General features: G+C 38.9%; 1 pseudogene; it reads left to right on the plus strand.

Annotated features, from left to right (window-relative positions):
- Positions 1–1548: 1548 nt before the first annotated feature.
- LOC127530238 (myosin heavy chain, fast skeletal muscle-like) lies at positions 1549–13300 on the plus strand (annotated as a pseudogene).
- Positions 13301–18139: the final 4839 nt, after the last annotated feature.

Consider the following 18139-nt stretch of genomic DNA (forward strand, 5'->3'; position numbering starts at 1 on the left):
AAGGACACCTTGTGCATATATCCAGGATGCAAGCAGCTTTGGCAAAACGGTGGTATTTGACTTCTCTGAGTAAGAAGGGTGGCCCCTGACACGTCTCCTCTGGCAAGCAGTGCCTTAACTGTCCAAAGTGATTAGTAACTCCAAACCCCACTAATACATCTTTACAAGCTCAAAGGTAAAAATATAGAGCTTGTAGCTATATTTGAAATCTGAAAATTACATTTTCACCAGTTTAAACATATTGTTTGACCCATGGAAAAGGGAAATTTCAATAATCCTAGTGTCATGACCTTTGCATAGTTTGACCTTAACTGGGAGGTATGCATCTTGACCTGGAGGATAACATAAGCTGTAAGTAAAACGACATTTTTAAAAGAGGGTGTTCACACATGCAACATAGCAAATACAAAAACAGAATAAAAGCAACCACAAAGGCAATGTCAAGTGCAGTAACAATCACAGACTACTGTATTGTTTCTATCATGCATGCCAGTCAAGCTGTTTAATCCTGTGCATGCAACACACATTTCTCAAAATAAACTTGAAAGTCTCTGTCAATAAAAAGAGCCTGACAGTAAGCAGAGACTTTATCTCCTCTTTGCGTCCTATAGCTTAGGTTGTAACAGCTTTACTTATCAGTTTCATCACTAATCAGTTCTCAGAAAGAGGCTATGGACGTAAATTCTACCAGTGCTAAAAACAAATGGTGAGCAAGGCAGATTTTTATGTATTTTCAGTTGCAATGACCAATGTCCAAGCTCAAAAGCAGTGTCTTAACACATTAAAATAGACTTATGATGTACATATCAGAAAATTGTAACTGATACCAGAAACGTGTGTGTAGAAGTAAGTCTAAGAAGTTGCTATAAGCATTAAACACCAAAAAAATGTAAAGCAATCGAATTACCAACATGTTTAGATACGTGACTGATAAACATATCCTTCACTGAATGATTTCTCCCTCCCTTAGCTGTTTTCATTTTTGACTACAGTAATGCCTTGTGATCTGCTGTTAAGATGGTGAATTATACGCCACTTCTGTCAGCAGCTATGTATGTAATGTAAGTGGACGCCAGCAACTGTGAACACAGATATTGTTTCTTACTCTCAAAATTTGCATCTTCATTCTTAACTGCAATAACTAATAAGCAAATAATAAAATAAAAAAACAACACTTTTTATGTGGTTGCTATTTCTGGTTTTATCTCAGTTGGCAGCTCTCCTTATATTACATGTCTGGGGGGCCTACAGCACCCCTCCAACATTAAAAGAAAGAGCATCAGTATCAGATATCTATGACATGTGTTCCCTGCAACTATACACCAGTGACATTCAGATGCTTCTCCAATATTACAACGCAGCACTGGCTGTGATATTAAAATAAATAAAGTGTTTCAACTGAATGCTGATCTTTAAATACATGACTATATTTAATTAAACAAACACTTCACAAATTATTCTATACACTCTTGCCACGTAGTATTAGGAAAACTGTGAGCATAGCAGACATACTGTAGTTGCTACTGAGGAATTAATTAATCAAGTGTTAACCATTAAATAATTAATATCAGGAAATACCCTGATGATATAATGATGCTTTTCCAAACATCTGTAAAAAAACAAAAAATGCATTAAAACGTTTATAGATCATCTTACTGGTATGTATATATTGGAAAACTAAATATTTACAAATATTTTCTAATTTATTATTTTACAATGAAATATGCTTACATGTAACTGAGTGCTTCCTATTCTTTACTACAAATCTATAGGTTGCCTATTAAATTATCTCCGTATTTTTGTTTTTCTACATTTTTGATCCAGCAAGTAATTAAATGACAGATCATTTCTACTTTACATTTTAACTACAGGAAAATATCATGTACATGTATAAATAAAGATTGACTGTATAAGTGATGAGCATGTCACTGTCGAGCAACAAGGTGATAAACACACTCTACTTTACCAAATAGGGCAACACGCTTGTGCTGAGCATGCACTGTTGAGCACATATAAGCTGCAGTTCTAGGCGCTGACTGGAACTGACAGGCATCTGAAGCAGGTTAGTGGAGTCAGTTATTTGATGAGAATCATTTTGGTGTATATATTTCTTTCATTACTGCATTTTATTTTTGTTTAATTGATTGTTAAAGTTGAATTAACATTATATCTAAAGAACACATTTTATTTTTCTGAATGAAATATAAAACCGACAATAAAACAGTGATACTAATTTTACTTTCTTTTACAGCATCTTGGGGCTACACAAGACATCAGTCATTTTCAGCTGGCATTTGGTGAAGTAGGTGGTTTACTACAAATTAAATATTCATACAAAAATACCTGTCATGTTAATCTGCTGAAAAATATTTCAGTGAGTGATTTTGTGAAATTAGCACGGCTATATTATGTGTGAACTTCTCATATTTTCAGTCTCTACTAAAGTGCCAAAATGAGCACAGACGCAGAGATGGAGCAGTATGGCCCGGCGGCTATTTACCTCCGGAAGCCAGAAAAGGAGAGGATTGAGGCTCAAAACACACCTTTTGATGCCAAAACAGCCTTCTTTGTGACTGATCCCGAAGAACTGTATGTCAAGGGTAAACTGGTGAAAAAAGAGGGTGGCAAAGCCACTGTTGAGACAGACGGAGGAAAGGTAGGCAAAATTTGGTTTCATTGTTCCTTCTTTGGCTTATATCATCCTGTTTTTGAATCTGTTATGCATTCACATGAAATATTACCATAATGATTTAAAAAAAAACACACATATTTTCAATTCAGACTGTCACCGTAAAAGAGGATGACATCCATCCCAGGAATCCTCCAAAGTTCGATAAGATGGAGGACATGGCCATGATGACCCACCTCAACGAGCCATCTGTGTTGTATAACCTCAAAGAGCGTTTTGCATCATGGATGATCTACGTAGGTTTTACATCGCTTTAAAGAGTGCTGCGTCATACAAACATAATTGTTACTTTTATGAAAATTTTGAAGCAATGTTGATGCCCTCCCTATGACAGACCTACTCTGGGCTCTTCTGCGTCGTTGTGAATCCCTACAAGTGGCTTCCTGTGTATGATGCTGTAGTTGTGGCTGGATACAGAGGCAAAAAGAGGATTGAGGCTCCACCCCACATCTTCTCCATCTCTGACAATGCCTATCAGTTCATGCTCACTGGTAAGATCAGAATTACAAGAGCTAGAAGAAGTCAGCACAGAAATTTCACATTTAGTTGTAAGCTTATTGAAGGAACAACAAAAATAGAACTCTTGCAAAGCATGTAATTTGAATTTACTTTTATAGATCGTGAGAACCAGTCTGTCCTGATCACGTGAGTATAACACAAACTTGTATGTTAAACATTTTTATACTTCATGATCATGAAACTGAACCTTCACAATGTGTCTCTTATTCCCCAGCGGAGAATCCGGTGCTGGAAAGACTGTCAACACCAAGCGTGTCATCCAGTACTTTGCAACAATTGCAGCTCTGGGAGGCTCAAAGAAGGCTGAGGCAACACCTGGCAAGATGCAGGTAAATTTGGTTGTTTAAAAGGGAAGATTTTGTCAGAGAAAAGTTTACATTCATGTATAGCTCGTATAACTCACACCATCTCTTGCAGGGCTCCCTTGAGGACCAAATCATTGCAGCCAACCCTCTGCTGGAGGCCTATGGTAATGCCAAGACTGTGAGGAATGACAACTCTTCTCGTTTTGTAAGTTACACAAAGATTATCTTGAGATTTTCTTTTTGTTGGTGCTAAAGTACAAAACCTGATTTTGCTAATAAAATGACTCTCCAGGGTAAATTCATCAGAATTCACTTTGGCTCTTCTGGAAAGCTAGCTTCAGCTGATATTGAAACATGTAAGTTCCAACCATGGTGAGAGTATGCATTAATCTGAACTGAAACGTGGTCTTAAAGGACCAATAGTTTATAATGTAATACAGTAATCACGGAGGTTTCAGCTGAATTTTTTCCTCTTAGATCTGCTGGAGAAGTCCCGTGTCACCTTCCAGTTGTCTGCTGAGAGGAGTTACCATATCTTCTATCAGTTGATGACTGGACACAAGCCTGAGCTCCTGGGTATGTTTCAACATTATTGTGAAGTTCAAATATAAAAGATTAAAGAAAAAACATTAAACAACAATAATATGTATATCTATTGTACTCTTTCAGAGGCTCTTCTGATCACCACAAACCCCTATGACTATCCAATGATCAGTCAGGGTGAAATCACTGTCAAAAGCATCAATGATGTGGAGGAGTTCATTGCAACAGATGTAAGTCAATGATTGAGTTGAACAGCATATTTAATATAATACGAGAAAATTCAAATACTATTAATTTAAAAATTTTGCTACATTAACATTGCAGACTGCTATTGACATCTTGGGCTTCAGCGGTGAGGAGAAGTTGGGCATCTACAAGCTGACCGGTGCTGTGATGCATCATGGCAACATGAAATTCAAGCAGAAGCAGAGAGAGGAGCAGGCTGAGCCTGATGGCACTGAGGGTAATTGATAAAATAATAGAACTGACATTGTACAAGTGTCATGGCGTGGAAGGCAGGTATCAGATTAATGTATCAAAGTATGTGTATTAGGGTTATAACTTTTTTTTTCCAAAATCCAAGTCCTGCATCATGATTGGATGAACTTTTTGGTATAATTGAAGAAACCAAACTCCATTTTCAACACTCTTGTAAAAAAAGTCCCCCCGAAACAAAAAAGTATGAAATACACACCTTGTGCTAAGCACCTTGTGCTCAGTTATCACAAGGGCCATTACAAGTCAATATGACTGATAATGGATCAATGATAAGTTGTACTGCCATCATAATATACTGAAGTATCAGTTTCTATTCTTGGTTTCACTTTATAAGTCATGTCATTGGCTGTAATGTGCATTTAATACTTTTTTGTTTCGGGGGGGACTTTTTTAAAAGCATGTTGAAAATGGAGTTAGGTTTCTTCAATTATACCAAAAAGTTCATCCAAACATGATGCAGGACTTTGATTTTGGAGAAAAAGTTCAAAAAGTTATAACCCTAATGTGTATTGAGTACAGATTTTCTGTCTTTGCCTCAGAGGCTGATAAAATTGCCTATCTCATGGGCCTGAACTCAGCTGATATGCTGAAAGCTCTGTGCTACCCAAGAGTCAAGGTCGGCAATGAGATGGTCACCAAAGGTCAGACCGTCCCACAGGTAATGAAATAAAGTTTGATACCTCAAGTTTGTTTTTGAAATATTAAAATTTTGAATAAAGCATATTACTGTGATTTTCCGGTGCTAAAATGTCTTCCTCTAGGTAAACAATGCTGTCAGCGCTCTGTGCAAGTCTGTCTATGAGAAAATGTTCTTGTGGATGGTCATCCGTATCAATGAGATGCTGGACACAAAGCAGCCAAGACAGTTCTTCATTGGAGTGTTGGACATTGCTGGATTTGAGATCTTTGATGTAAGTTAATATTAAAATAAAATTAGCAGTGGGTATATATAGACACATAATACTCAAATGAATAATTATGTACTTTCATATTGTAGTTCAACAGCTTAGAGCAACTCTGCATCAACTTCACCAATGAGAAACTGCAACAGTTCTTCAACCACCACATGTTTGTCCTGGAGCAAGAGGAGTACAAGAAAGAAGGTATCGAATGGGAGTTCATTGACTTCGGTATGGACTTGGCTGCCTGCATTGAGCTTATCGAGAAGGTACGTAACCAAATATTTCTTTACTGATGCTAAAATGGTTGCTTGTGCTGCTAAACTTTCAACATGAAATGTAAATTCTTCCCAGCCATTGGGCATCTTCTCCATCCTTGAAGAGGAGTGCATGTTCCCCAAGGCCTCTGATACAACTTTCAAGAACAAGCTGCATGATCAGCATCTTGGCAAGACCAAGGCCTTTGAGAAGCCAAAGCCTGGAAAGGGCAAGGCTGAGGCTCACTTCGCTCTGGTTCACTATGCTGGTACAGTGGACTACAATATCACTGGCTGGCTGGACAAGAACAAGGACCCACTGAATGACTCAGTTGTTCAGCTGTACCAGAAGTCTTCAAACAAACTGCTGTCCTTCCTGTATGCAGCCCATGCCGGAGCTGAGGGTAAGAAAAAAGAATGCTGTACATCATTCTAGTAAAGCTACGGTATGGATACTGCAGATTAATGTACATACTGTACCAAAGACCACATGGCTTGACAAGAAATTTTCTATAAATAACAAATGTTGTTACTTTCTATTATTGCTGCAATGTTGTTGGAAATTGGTTAAATTTAATGTGTAAGCCATAGAGATCGAATGAGTAAGTGCAGTTTATCATGTCACATGAAGTGTCTTAAGTTTGTAGTTACAGGTATGAATCTGCATCTGTTACACAAGAATCATGTCTGGTAATAAATCGATTAATGCTCTGTGACGATGACTCTAATTTTCAATGTTTTGGCAAACAGAGGCTTCTGGTGGTGGTGGCAAGAAGGGTGGCAAGAAGAAGGGTGGTTCCTTCCAGACTGTGTCTGCTCTTTTCAGAGTATGTATAGTTTCATATTTTTGGGAAAACAATTGAAAATCTCATATTGAATTTATATTGACCTAACATCTCATCCTACCACTCTACAGGAGAACTTGGGCAAACTGATGACCAACTTGAGGAGCACACACCCTCACTTTGTCCGTTGTTTGATTCCCAATGAATCAAAGACGCCAGGTAAGAAGGTCACAGTCTTACTATTTGGACAAATTGCTATACTGTGATGAAAAAAAGCACAAACAAAAATATTAAATTTTACATGAAAATTTCAATCTCTCAGGCCTTATGGAAAACCATTTGGTCATCCACCAGCTGAGGTGTAATGGTGTGCTGGAGGGCATCAGAATCTGCAGGAAGGGCTTCCCCAGCAGGATCCTCTACGGTGACTTCAAGCAGAGGTGACAAAACTTTTCTGGACAAACAAATCATGATGATTTCAAATGCACTCTGATATTCAACACCAGGAAAATGGAAGAAAATATAACATAATTGTATTTGCAGATACAAAGTATTGAATGCCAGTGTCATCCCTGAGGGACAGTTCATTGACAACAAGAAAGCTGCAGAGAAGCTGTTGGGCTCCATTGATGTGGACCACACTCAGTACAAGTTTGGACACACTAAGGTACATATCGCACACCAACAGTATTGACTTTGGTCATAAACGGACCCAGTTGTATCTATGTGTACGACAACTGAGTCTGCTGATTTGACACCATAGGTGTTCTTCAAAGCTGGTCTGCTGGGTACTCTCGAGGAGATGAGAGATGAGAAACTAGCTACCCTTGTAACCATGACTCAGGCTCTCTGCAGAGGATATGTCATGCGGAAGGAGTTTGTAAAGATGATGGAGAGGAGGTAGGATTATCATAAAACATACAGAAATCTCAACAATATCAATACATACTCTGTGCTCTTTTGTTTCTTTGTGCACCTGCAAGCCCTGTGCAATTGTATACACAATTCAAATTTTTTAGGGAATCGATCTACACCATCCAGTACAACATCCGCTCGTTCATGAATGTGAAGAACTGGCCATGGATGTCTCTGTACTTCAAGATCAAGCCTCTTCTGAAGAGTGCTGAGACTGAGAAGGAGTTGCAGCAGATGAAAGAGAACTATGAGAAGATGCAGTCAGACCTGGCTGCTGCTTTGGCCAAGAAGAAGGAGCTGGAGGAGAAGATGGTTTCCCTCCTGCAGGAGAAGAATGACCTGCAACTCCAAGTGGCTTCAGTAAGTGACATGGAAAATATGTGTGATGTTCACTTAGGTGAAAAAATAACTGTATATCTGTGTGATCTTTTACAGTTAGATGTTTACTATTCTTTTTGCTGTTCTATATGAATTACTATTGATGCTGCAATTACACATAAACAATACAATGACAACAATTTTTAAATATATTTCAGTCATAGCAATACCACACAAATTTTCTTTCTGTAGGAAAGTGAAAACCTCTCTGATGCTGAGGAAAGGTGTGAGGGGCTCATTAAGAGCAAGATCCAGCTCGAGGCCAAACTCAAAGAGACAACCGAGAGACTGGAGGATGAAGAGGAAATCAATGCTGAGCTGACTGCCAAGAAGAGGAAGTTGGAGGATGAATGCTCTGAGCTGAAGAAGGACATTGATGACTTGGAGCTCACCTTGGCTAAAGTGGAGAAGGAGAAACATGCCACAGAAAACAAGGTTCACTTCATTTTGACACTGTTTTACATAGCATAGAAATATATACACATAATGGGACGCACTGTTTTACTCTTTACATGAATTTAATGACTGAGATGGATGCTAAACTCTTTTACTTAACATAATGGTAAAGAGGAATGTTAAACTTTATACTTAATTCCAGGTGAAAAACCTGACAGAAGAGATGGCCTCTCAAGATGAAGCCATTGCCAAGTTGACCAAGGAGAAGAAAGCCCTCCAAGAGGCCCATCAGCAAACACTGGATGACCTCCAGGCAGAGGAAGACAAAGTCAACACTCTGACCAAGGCCAAGACAAAGCTGGAACAGCAAGTGGACGATGTAAGTTTATATCCTGAAGGTATTAAAGCACAATGAAATTTAAGTTGGTTCTGCTGTACAAACACAAAGTGCTTTATTTTATAGCTTGAGGGCTCACTGGAGCAAGAGAAGAAGCTCCGCATGGACCTTGAGAGAGCCAAGAGGAAGCTTGAGGGAGATCTGAAACTGGCCCAGGAATCCATAATGGATCTGGAGAATGACAAGCAGCAATCTGAGGAGAAACTCAAGAAGTAGGTTTTTAGTTTGTTTTGGTTTTCACTTGTCTCTTGAACTCTCCAACAACACTATGAATTATGATGGTAACTTCCATCTTGTTCTCCACATCAAGGAAGGACTTTGAGACCAGTCAGCTCCTCAGCAAGATTGAGGATGAACAGTCCCTTGGTGCTCAGCTTCAGAAGAAGATCAAGGAACTCCAGGTATTATTATTTTACATGTATATAGGACTTGAAGAATCCAAAACAACATGTTTATGTCACTAAATCCCGTTGATGGAACCATCATCAACTGTAGGCTCGCATTGAGGAGCTGGAGGAAGAGATTGAGGCTGAGAGGGCTGCTCGGGCTAAGGTGGAGAAGCAGAGAGCTGATCTGTCCAGGGAGCTTGAGGAGATCAGTGAGAGGCTTGAGGAGGCTGGTGGAGCAACAGCTGCTCAGATTGAGATGAACAAGAAGCGCGAGGCTGAGTTCCAGAAGTTGCGTCGTGACCTTGAAGAGTCAACCCTGCAGCACGAATCTACTGCAGCAGCTCTCCGCAAGAAGCAGGCTGACAGCGTGGCAGAGCTGGGAGAGCAGATCGACAACCTTCAGCGTGTCAAGCAGAAGCTGGAGAAGGAGAAGAGCGAGTACAAGATGGAGATTGATGACCTCTCCAGCAACATGGAGGCTGTTGCTAAATCAAAGGTGAGTGATCATAAAGGTTGTAACACAGAGATGCTACTTACTCCTGAGCTGGAAGAGTTTGGCCACAATGCCAATATCACCACATAGCCCAAGGCCATTTATTGAGACTTGGTACTAAACTAAGGAATTTTCATTGCATATTGAAGAACATGTTGCAAATTTTTCAGGAAAAATACACATGCTGTTATATCTGTAGGTCGTACAATGACATAGAATATTCCAGTGGAGGTCAATGACACAAATCATTTGGCAATACTTTGCATCAAGAGGAAACTTTAGCAAAACTTGCAGAAAATAAACAAATCACTTTTTGAAACACTTTGAAGTACTGTCAGTTGATGAAGCTTGTGAAGCTTTTTCAAACTTTACAACACAAAGGGAATTGCTTAACAATGAATTAACTTCTAACTCTGAACATTTTCTTTCAGACACACTGAGATTGATGTGTTTAGTTTTGATGCCTGCTAGTAAACCCACATATTTATTTTTAACATGACTTTTGATAAACTTGTTTTCATTTTCACAGAGCAACTTGGAAAAAATGTGCAGAACTCTTGAGGACCAGTTGGGTGAGCTCAAAGCCAAAAATGATGAGAACGTTCGTCAACTGAATGACATCAATGCACAAAAGGCAAGACTTCAGACAGAGAATGGTAAGTGACTTACAATTGTAGCCAATCTGTGGGTGATTAAATCCAGGATTAATACTTTTGCGTTCATTGCAGGTGAGTTCTCTCGCCAGCTTGAGGAGAAGGAAGCTCTTGTTTCCCAGCTGACCAGAGGCAAGCAGGCCTTCACCCAGCAGATTGAGGAGCTCAAGAGGCACATTGAGGAAGAAGTGAAGGTGTGAAAAACTTATATCTCCCTTTATACCATTACAATTCAGTATAAAGTTATTAATTACACAGTTCCAGAGCGTTACTCCAAGGCATTGCTCCCTGACTTGGTGTGTTAGGGGTTCAGCTTCAACAATTTTTCTTGAAAGCATTTTGATGTAACGTACACTGGGTTTTCTGACATAGACTGTGTGTTCAACAGGCAAAGAACGCCCTGGCCCATGGTGTTCAGTCAGCTCGCCATGACTGTGATCTGCTCAGAGAGCAGTTTGAGGAGGAGCAGGAGGCCAAGGCTGAGCTGCAGAGAGGAATGTCCAAGGCCAACAGCGAGGTGGCTCAGTGGAGAAGCAAATATGAGACTGATGCTATCCAGCGCACTGAGGAGCTGGAGGAGGCCAAGTAAATAAAACCCCTTGCCTTTCCATATCAGATAAATCACCAGTTAAATCTCTTTCTTTTATACTTAAGTTTTTTTATTGTGAAAGTATGTACATATGAGCAAAGATGACTCTTTACTCACCACAGGAAAAGCTTGCCCAGCGCCTGCAGGAGGCCGAGGAATCCATTGAGGCTGTGAACTCCAAGTGTGCCTCTTTGGAGAAGACCAAGCAGAGGCTGCAGGGTGAGGTGGAGGACCTCATGATTGATGTGGAGAGAGCAAATGCTCTGGCTGCCAACCTTGATAAGAAGCAGAGGAACTTTGATAAGGTAAACTGATAATGGAAAGCAAGAAATGGACAAATAAAATGTCAGACAAAATGCAAACGTAATTATATTTTTGTGCAATCGAATACATCCAGGTGCTTTCAGAATGGAAGCAGAAGTATGAGGAGGGCCAGGCAGAACTGGAGGGAGCCCAGAAAGAGGCTCGTTCTCTCAGCACTGAGTTGTTCAAGATGAAGAACTCCTATGAGGAGGCTCTGGATCAGCTGGAGACCATGAAGAGGGAGAACAAGAATCTGCAGCGTATGCTTCCACACCTTTCTGACATATATGAATTAATATAAATCAAGACAAGTCAACAATCTATTTGTGAAATTTTTGTTTTTTTCAACTTCAGAGGAGATCTCAGATCTGACTGAGCAGATTGGTGAGACTGGAAAGAGCATCCATGAGCTGGAAAAAGCCAAGAAGACTGTTGAGACTGAGAAATCTGAAATCCAGACTGCTTTGGAAGAAGCTGAGGTAATGCATTTTCAAAACGCCAAAAATTCCACTGAATTAAATCAGGCCAGTCCTTGCCAGGACCATATCGAATTTTGTATCGTGACTTTTAATAACAGTTGTTTAAAACATTCAAAGGGCACCCTGGAGCATGAGGAATCCAAGATTCTCCGTATTCAGCTTGAGCTGAACCAGGTCAAAGGTGAGGTGGACAGGAAGCTGGCAGAGAAGGATGAGGAGATGGAACAGATCAAGAGGAACAGCCAGAGGGTGATTGACTCCATGCAGAGCAATCTTGATGCTGAGGTCAGGAGCAGGAATGATGCCCTGAGAGTCAAGAAGAAGATGGAAGGAGACCTGAATGAGATGGAGATTCAGCTGAGCCATGCCAACAGGCAGGCTGCTGAGTCCCAGAAACAACTGAGGAACGTCCAGGGACAGCTCAAGGTAAGTTTCTGTGATTGGTGGATTAAAAACAAACAATTTGAGAATAATGGAAGTTAACATTAATGGATTTTTTTGTTATCAGGATGCTCAACTGCACCTTGATGATGCTGTCAGAGGACAAGAAGACATGAAGGAGCAAGTTGCCATGGTGGAGCGCAGAAATGGTCTGATGGTGGCTGAGATTGACGAGCTGAGAGCTGCTCTGGAGCAGACCGAGAGAGGACGCAAAGTGGCTGAGCAGGAGTTGGTTGATGCTAGTGAGCGTGTCGGCCTGCTTCACTCTCAGGTTGGATTTTTTGATTTGATTAGATTTTTTAACTAAATTATTTTTACTATTTTAAATTTATAATTTATACTATATGATTTTTCTTGAACATTCAGAACACCAGTCTTCTGAACACCAAGAAGAAGTTGGAGTCTGACTTTGTCCAGGTCCAGGGTGAGGTTGATGATGCTGTTCAGGAAGCAAGAAACGCTGAGGAGAAAGCCAAAAGGCTATCACCGATGTGAGATTATGTCTATAGCTCTTCTATGTATTTATCTTTTTGGCTGTTTCCATGCAGTGATAATGTCATATTATTATAGATCATGAATTACATAGAGAACATGAAATCATTCAGGCTGCCATGATGGCTGAAGAGCTGAAGAAGGAGCAGGACACCAGCGCTCACCTGGAGAGGATGAGAAGAACCTGGAGGTCACAGTCAAGGACCTGCAGCACCGTCTGGATGAGGCTGAGAACCTGGCCATGAAGGGTGGCAAGAAGCAGCTCCAGAAACTGGAGTCCAGGGTATGTACATAAATTCTAAAAGACACAAAAATAAGACCCTGCCTTTCATTCTCAGTACTCAAATCCTTGTACAAAACTTTAACTTTTTATCATCAATAACAGGTTCGTGAGCTGGAGGCTGAAGTTGAAGGTGAGCAGAGACGTGGAGCTGATGCTGTCAAAGGAGTGCGCAAATATGAGAGGAAAGTGAAGGAGCTGAGCCTACCAGGTAACTGCAATTTCATTACAAACTAACTGAATTATTCCTTGATACCTTTTAAGTAACGATTATCTTTCTGTGCAGACTGAGGAGGACAAGAAGAACGTGAACAGACTTCAGGATCTGGTGACAAGTTGCAGCTCAAAGTCAAGGCTTACAAGAGACAGTCTGAGGAGGCTGTGAGTTAAACACTTCATGTGACATCATTTTAGTGAATTCTTTCTTGTCTTCCAACTCTGTCACTATGACCCTGCATCCTTTACAGGAGAGCAGGCCAACACTCACATGTCAGGCTCAGAAAGGTTCAGCATGAGCTGGAGGAAGCTCAGGAGCGCGCTGACATCGCTGAGTCCCAGGTCAACAAGCTGAGAGCCAAGAGCCGCGATGCTGGAAAGTAAAAGTTTTGTTCAGTTGGTTGATGACAACTTAGTTTCACAAGAATACTTAAACTGATGGCCAATATGATTCAAGCCAGACACATATGATTCACTTAACTAAAACTGACCTGGGACAATTTGTTTTTATTATTTTTATTGTTATTATTAGTAGTATTGGTACTATTAAGAATGGCTATGCAATCTGAAACAGTCTGGCTGACTCAAACTGCAACCACTAACAAGTTGCTGTTCAAGATTATGTTAGGACTTAACAGTGAGTCAGTGGCACTTGGAACAGTGAACATCCACTATTGTGGAATGACAATTGGCTTAATATAAGCTGAAAACCATTGTAGGCATTCAAGTACTCTCCTGCTGCTACTTGTTGGCTGGAGTGCTCAGTGCTCTGAGAGTCAAGCAATGGTGACAGATTAAATATGAATAGGAATCTTAATAGCACTCTAAAATTTATGACTAGTACTGTTGCCAAAGAGCTCTTTCGCAACACAGCCTGACTGATTCATTTGAAATAAAAAGGTCTCACAGGCTAGTGATAGTAATAATGTTGCTTTGTGATCTGGAGAACAAACATCACTAACTGTTTTATTTTCCATTCTTTTTTCAGTCTGATGCTGCAGAGTAGGAGACAACTCTGATGGACCACTTAACGGACTTCATAAAATATGAAAGTCTGTTGTGATTTGTATGCATTAATTAAAGAACTCTTGAGTTATACTGTCGCTGTATTTCTTCTTTCTTCCCAAGACAAGTTCAGTGCCTTGAATTGGCACACTCTAACCGAAACAATTTTAAAACCAGATTTAAGGGTTCTTGATGCCATGAAGTCATCTGTTAAAATTTTCATGTAAGATTGTACACTGAGACACAAAACGTTTGGACTTGGCTTATTGCACAACAGGCTGACAACCATTCAGTCTTCATTTATATCTTGCCATATTTATAGTGCATATAAAGGAAATTCTTTACTATTGCTTTATTTATTTATGTGGCATAACTAGGGTGACCGCCATATTAGAAAATCCTAATATGAAGGACATAGATGTAACTATACACTATATACCGCAGGCTCTGCAACCAGGGAAGGATTAATTAGCAGCAGTTCAAGGGGCTCTCGTGTTGCGGCGCCACAGGAAACACAGTGTTGCTGACCTTGGGGCAGATGCTATTTATGTGAATACTGGACACTAACTGATTGTCCATCTGTGTGCCAAGATATTTTTAGGAGCTGGGCATTGTGTACTCACAGACAACTGCAGGGGAGTGGCCACCAGCATTTGGTGTAAAGGCAGTTTCCTTTGTTTTAGCAAGACACTGGAAGTATCATATGACAGACTCAAGCTTGTCCTCTCTGTAACATGGATGTCAGTATGTTTTTATTGAAAGATGGACTGATTTAGCATGCTGTAATTATATCCTTGTAATGAAAGTAATTACAGCAGGGTTATTTCATGCGTCATTCAAAGCATATTTGTTAAGGAATTTTTTGCTACATTTATAGCAACCTGATTCAAGTGTCTACAATGAAGTCAAGTATTGTTTTACACTTATTTTAGCATGCTAATTAGAATTAGCTTGTCAGTAAAACGTGCAAAAATATTTTCAAGCATATACAGTAAGCTTTACAGTTAGGCTCACCTCTTTCACCTTTCTTTTCCTTCTTGTGTTTCCTTATCTCGTCACAAATGACCAAATTTAATAACAGACTGTTGAGTTAGCTTGTCAGTCGTTTAACACCTATGATCTTAGGTGTACAAAGTGAGCACAATGGAGATCTTCCCTGTTCTGTTAGTGCCGTTTAAATTCTAAAAGCATATGACAAGGAAAACTAAAACACAAGAAGAAAAGAGAGTGAGGCTTAAGCCGCACGCGTTGGGTTCTCTCTGTGTCACACTACCCGTCACAGAAGAATCTAGCACTCTTTTAAACTTTCTCAGGCTCCTCCTTGCCAGACATGTTTGACATTGTTATCTCAGTTTAAGGGCCTAGGGAGGGGTTCAGCTATAAGAATCTACAGACACAAGGCCATACTAAGGAGAAGGTCAGTTGGGACAGTCTGTCCCCACTTGCGCCATTCTTCACCTTCTAAAAAAGACTTTGCTCTACATAAGTGCATTATAACCTAAATATGCAAGTTAAACTAAAGTATGCAATTTACAATTAATACTAATTAATACTAACACCACATGATTAATGAAAGATAAGTTTAAGATTTTACTCATTACAATAAAAGTTTTAAAAAAAACTCAAATGCAAACATGTACTTTGAAAGTGCATGTGGATCTATTTGAGTGTATTCAGGAAAAAAAATTCTGTGTCCAAAGTACAATTTGCATTTCAAAATATTAAACAGAACTTATCAACCTTAATCTACCCTATATTTCTAATTGTGTAATTATAGTTATTGTAGTTTTTGTAGATCTCACCATGAACCCACACGTCTTCAAACTCTGTTGCATTGTATTTATGCTGTAAATTTATGCTGTAATGACAAATTAAGTTAGAATTTCCCCGTTAAGGTGTTCTGTGGAGGTTATAAATGTGCAACAGCTGTTGCATTGTGTCACCAGAGATGAAGACACAATGGATCCAATTATTCAATTAGTACAGCACATGCATACCAGCATACATTGTAATAAAGCTCCAGCTGTAGATATTAAATATATATATATATATATATATAATATATATATACACAAACATACACACATACTAAATGAACAGAGATGAAAGGGCAGATTCATACTTGCATGATATATGTAGGTGGAAAAACACTTTTTTAATCAAACAACATACTGAAATGAGCTCGCTCTGTTGTCAAATACAACGTGTTAATGTATTAAGCATACCAAGCTTCACTCAAACAAGTTGACCCAAAAAAACGACCAAGACCTTCGACCTCTTTGAATAGCATTTTAGACACATGCTTTCAGGTGACTGAAAAAAACTTAAGCCGTTTGACCTTACTTGAATAGCATGTGTGCAACACGTTTGTACAATAGCTCACCTACCTATTGAGGTCACATGGGTGACATTCTCAAGGTCATCTTTTTTTGAAGAAAGAAGGTTAAGTAAATATAAAAGGGCAATGAGACACCTTCATTCAACAATCCAGTTTTAAAATATATGTCAAAGTGTTCTTGCAAAGAACAAAAATAAAAGCACATATTTATTTTACTCCGTTTATTATAATTCAAATTTTAACTGACTCCAATCCTGGATACAGTTTTCATTCATGGTGCTATTACAGTTCTGCATCTCTAGCATCTTGTTTATTGGCATAGGACTTATTTTGGGTCTTATCCCAGCCTAGATGGCAACTGTTCGTCCACTCCATTCCAAGATGATATGTAATCTCTCCTCAGCTTTTATGGAATGGTGCTCAGCCTCAATTTTGTTTCAGACATCTGAGATGTGTGGCTTGTCCTGCACTGTATACCAGTGACATTTACATGCTTCTCCAAAACCAACAGCCTGCACCATGCTATAGTCCAGTACACTGAAAAGCATTAGGACATTTGCATTTACTATTGAAACAAATAGATGACAGACATATATGTTAATAACATACTGAAAACTCATCTTCTCTCTCTCCTCTCTCTCTCGATATATATATATATATATATATATATTATATATATAATAGATAGATGGATAGATGGATAGACAGACATAAATGCATTTATTTCCTCATGGACAAACATTTGGAATCTTCAGTATTCCCAAAACATTCCCTATAGGTTACTGTGTGATATCTGGTGGCCTACAACTGTATAGTGAAATGCTAAATTAGTAAAAGGTAAATAATAAAAATAATAACTACATATTTTAGGACTGCAAAAAAAATTAGTCAATACACAGATGCTAAAATCTTTATTTAAATCTATGGCCATGAACAGAATGTCTGACCCTATTTTACTGGTCTACCAAATCTGAAGTCTGAACTGCAACTGTACACCAGGGACATTTCCGTGCTTCTCCAAAACCAAAAGAAAGCAAGTAAAGCTTGATTTCTTTATTATTATAAAGCTTTCATGAACACAAAGTCACAAGATCTTTCACACAAACACAAAGAAAAACATATAAAGTGAGAATAAATTACAAAATGCAAATTTGTGTACTTGTTGAATAGCAAATAATAGAATATCTCAACTTTAACAACACCACTAACATCAGTGCTGCTCTTTTAAAAATCTGTGTATGCATATACATTTTAGATGTATAATGAATATGTAAGAAAATCTAAGATATGTGTAACATTAGATCTAAAAGTAATTGTTTACGCAATTAATACATTTTAAAATTATTTCAGCAGCACTGCACCTTTTGTCTATTTAGTTAAGAACACAAGGAAAAAATAGTCACTGTTACATATGTGCTTACAAGGGAGTATAATCACCATAAATGTCAATGTCACAGGATTAGCGACAACATGACAAGAATACATGACCAAACTGAGCAGGGCACACCTACTGAGGAGACAGTCCTCCCTCTATAAAAGAGACAGCTTAGGACTCTGACAATAACTGGTAGGCTTCCAACACAGGTAGGTCTATTAACTTTAGTGGCTTTGTAATGTGAACACAAATGTATTGTTGATCTGCATGCAAACAAAAATCTTTATTTAATACTTCATTAGGTTTTCATGTTTCAAAGCAGCGTGGATTTATTTTTTAAGTGCACATATTTGAAACTAATAGAAACCTCAATAATTTTGTATTCATGCTGACTATAGCATCAGTGTAACATACCTGACCATATTCCATCTTCGCTGGGGCCAAGGAGGTAAATTGTAATTTTATTTTTGGTAATATCCCAATTTCAAAACACACCACCCAGTAA

Source organism: Acanthochromis polyacanthus, chromosome 21, assembly GCF_021347895.1.
Source record: "Acanthochromis polyacanthus isolate Apoly-LR-REF ecotype Palm Island chromosome 21, KAUST_Apoly_ChrSc, whole genome shotgun sequence".
Lineage (NCBI taxonomy): Eukaryota > Metazoa > Chordata > Actinopteri > Pomacentridae > Acanthochromis > Acanthochromis polyacanthus.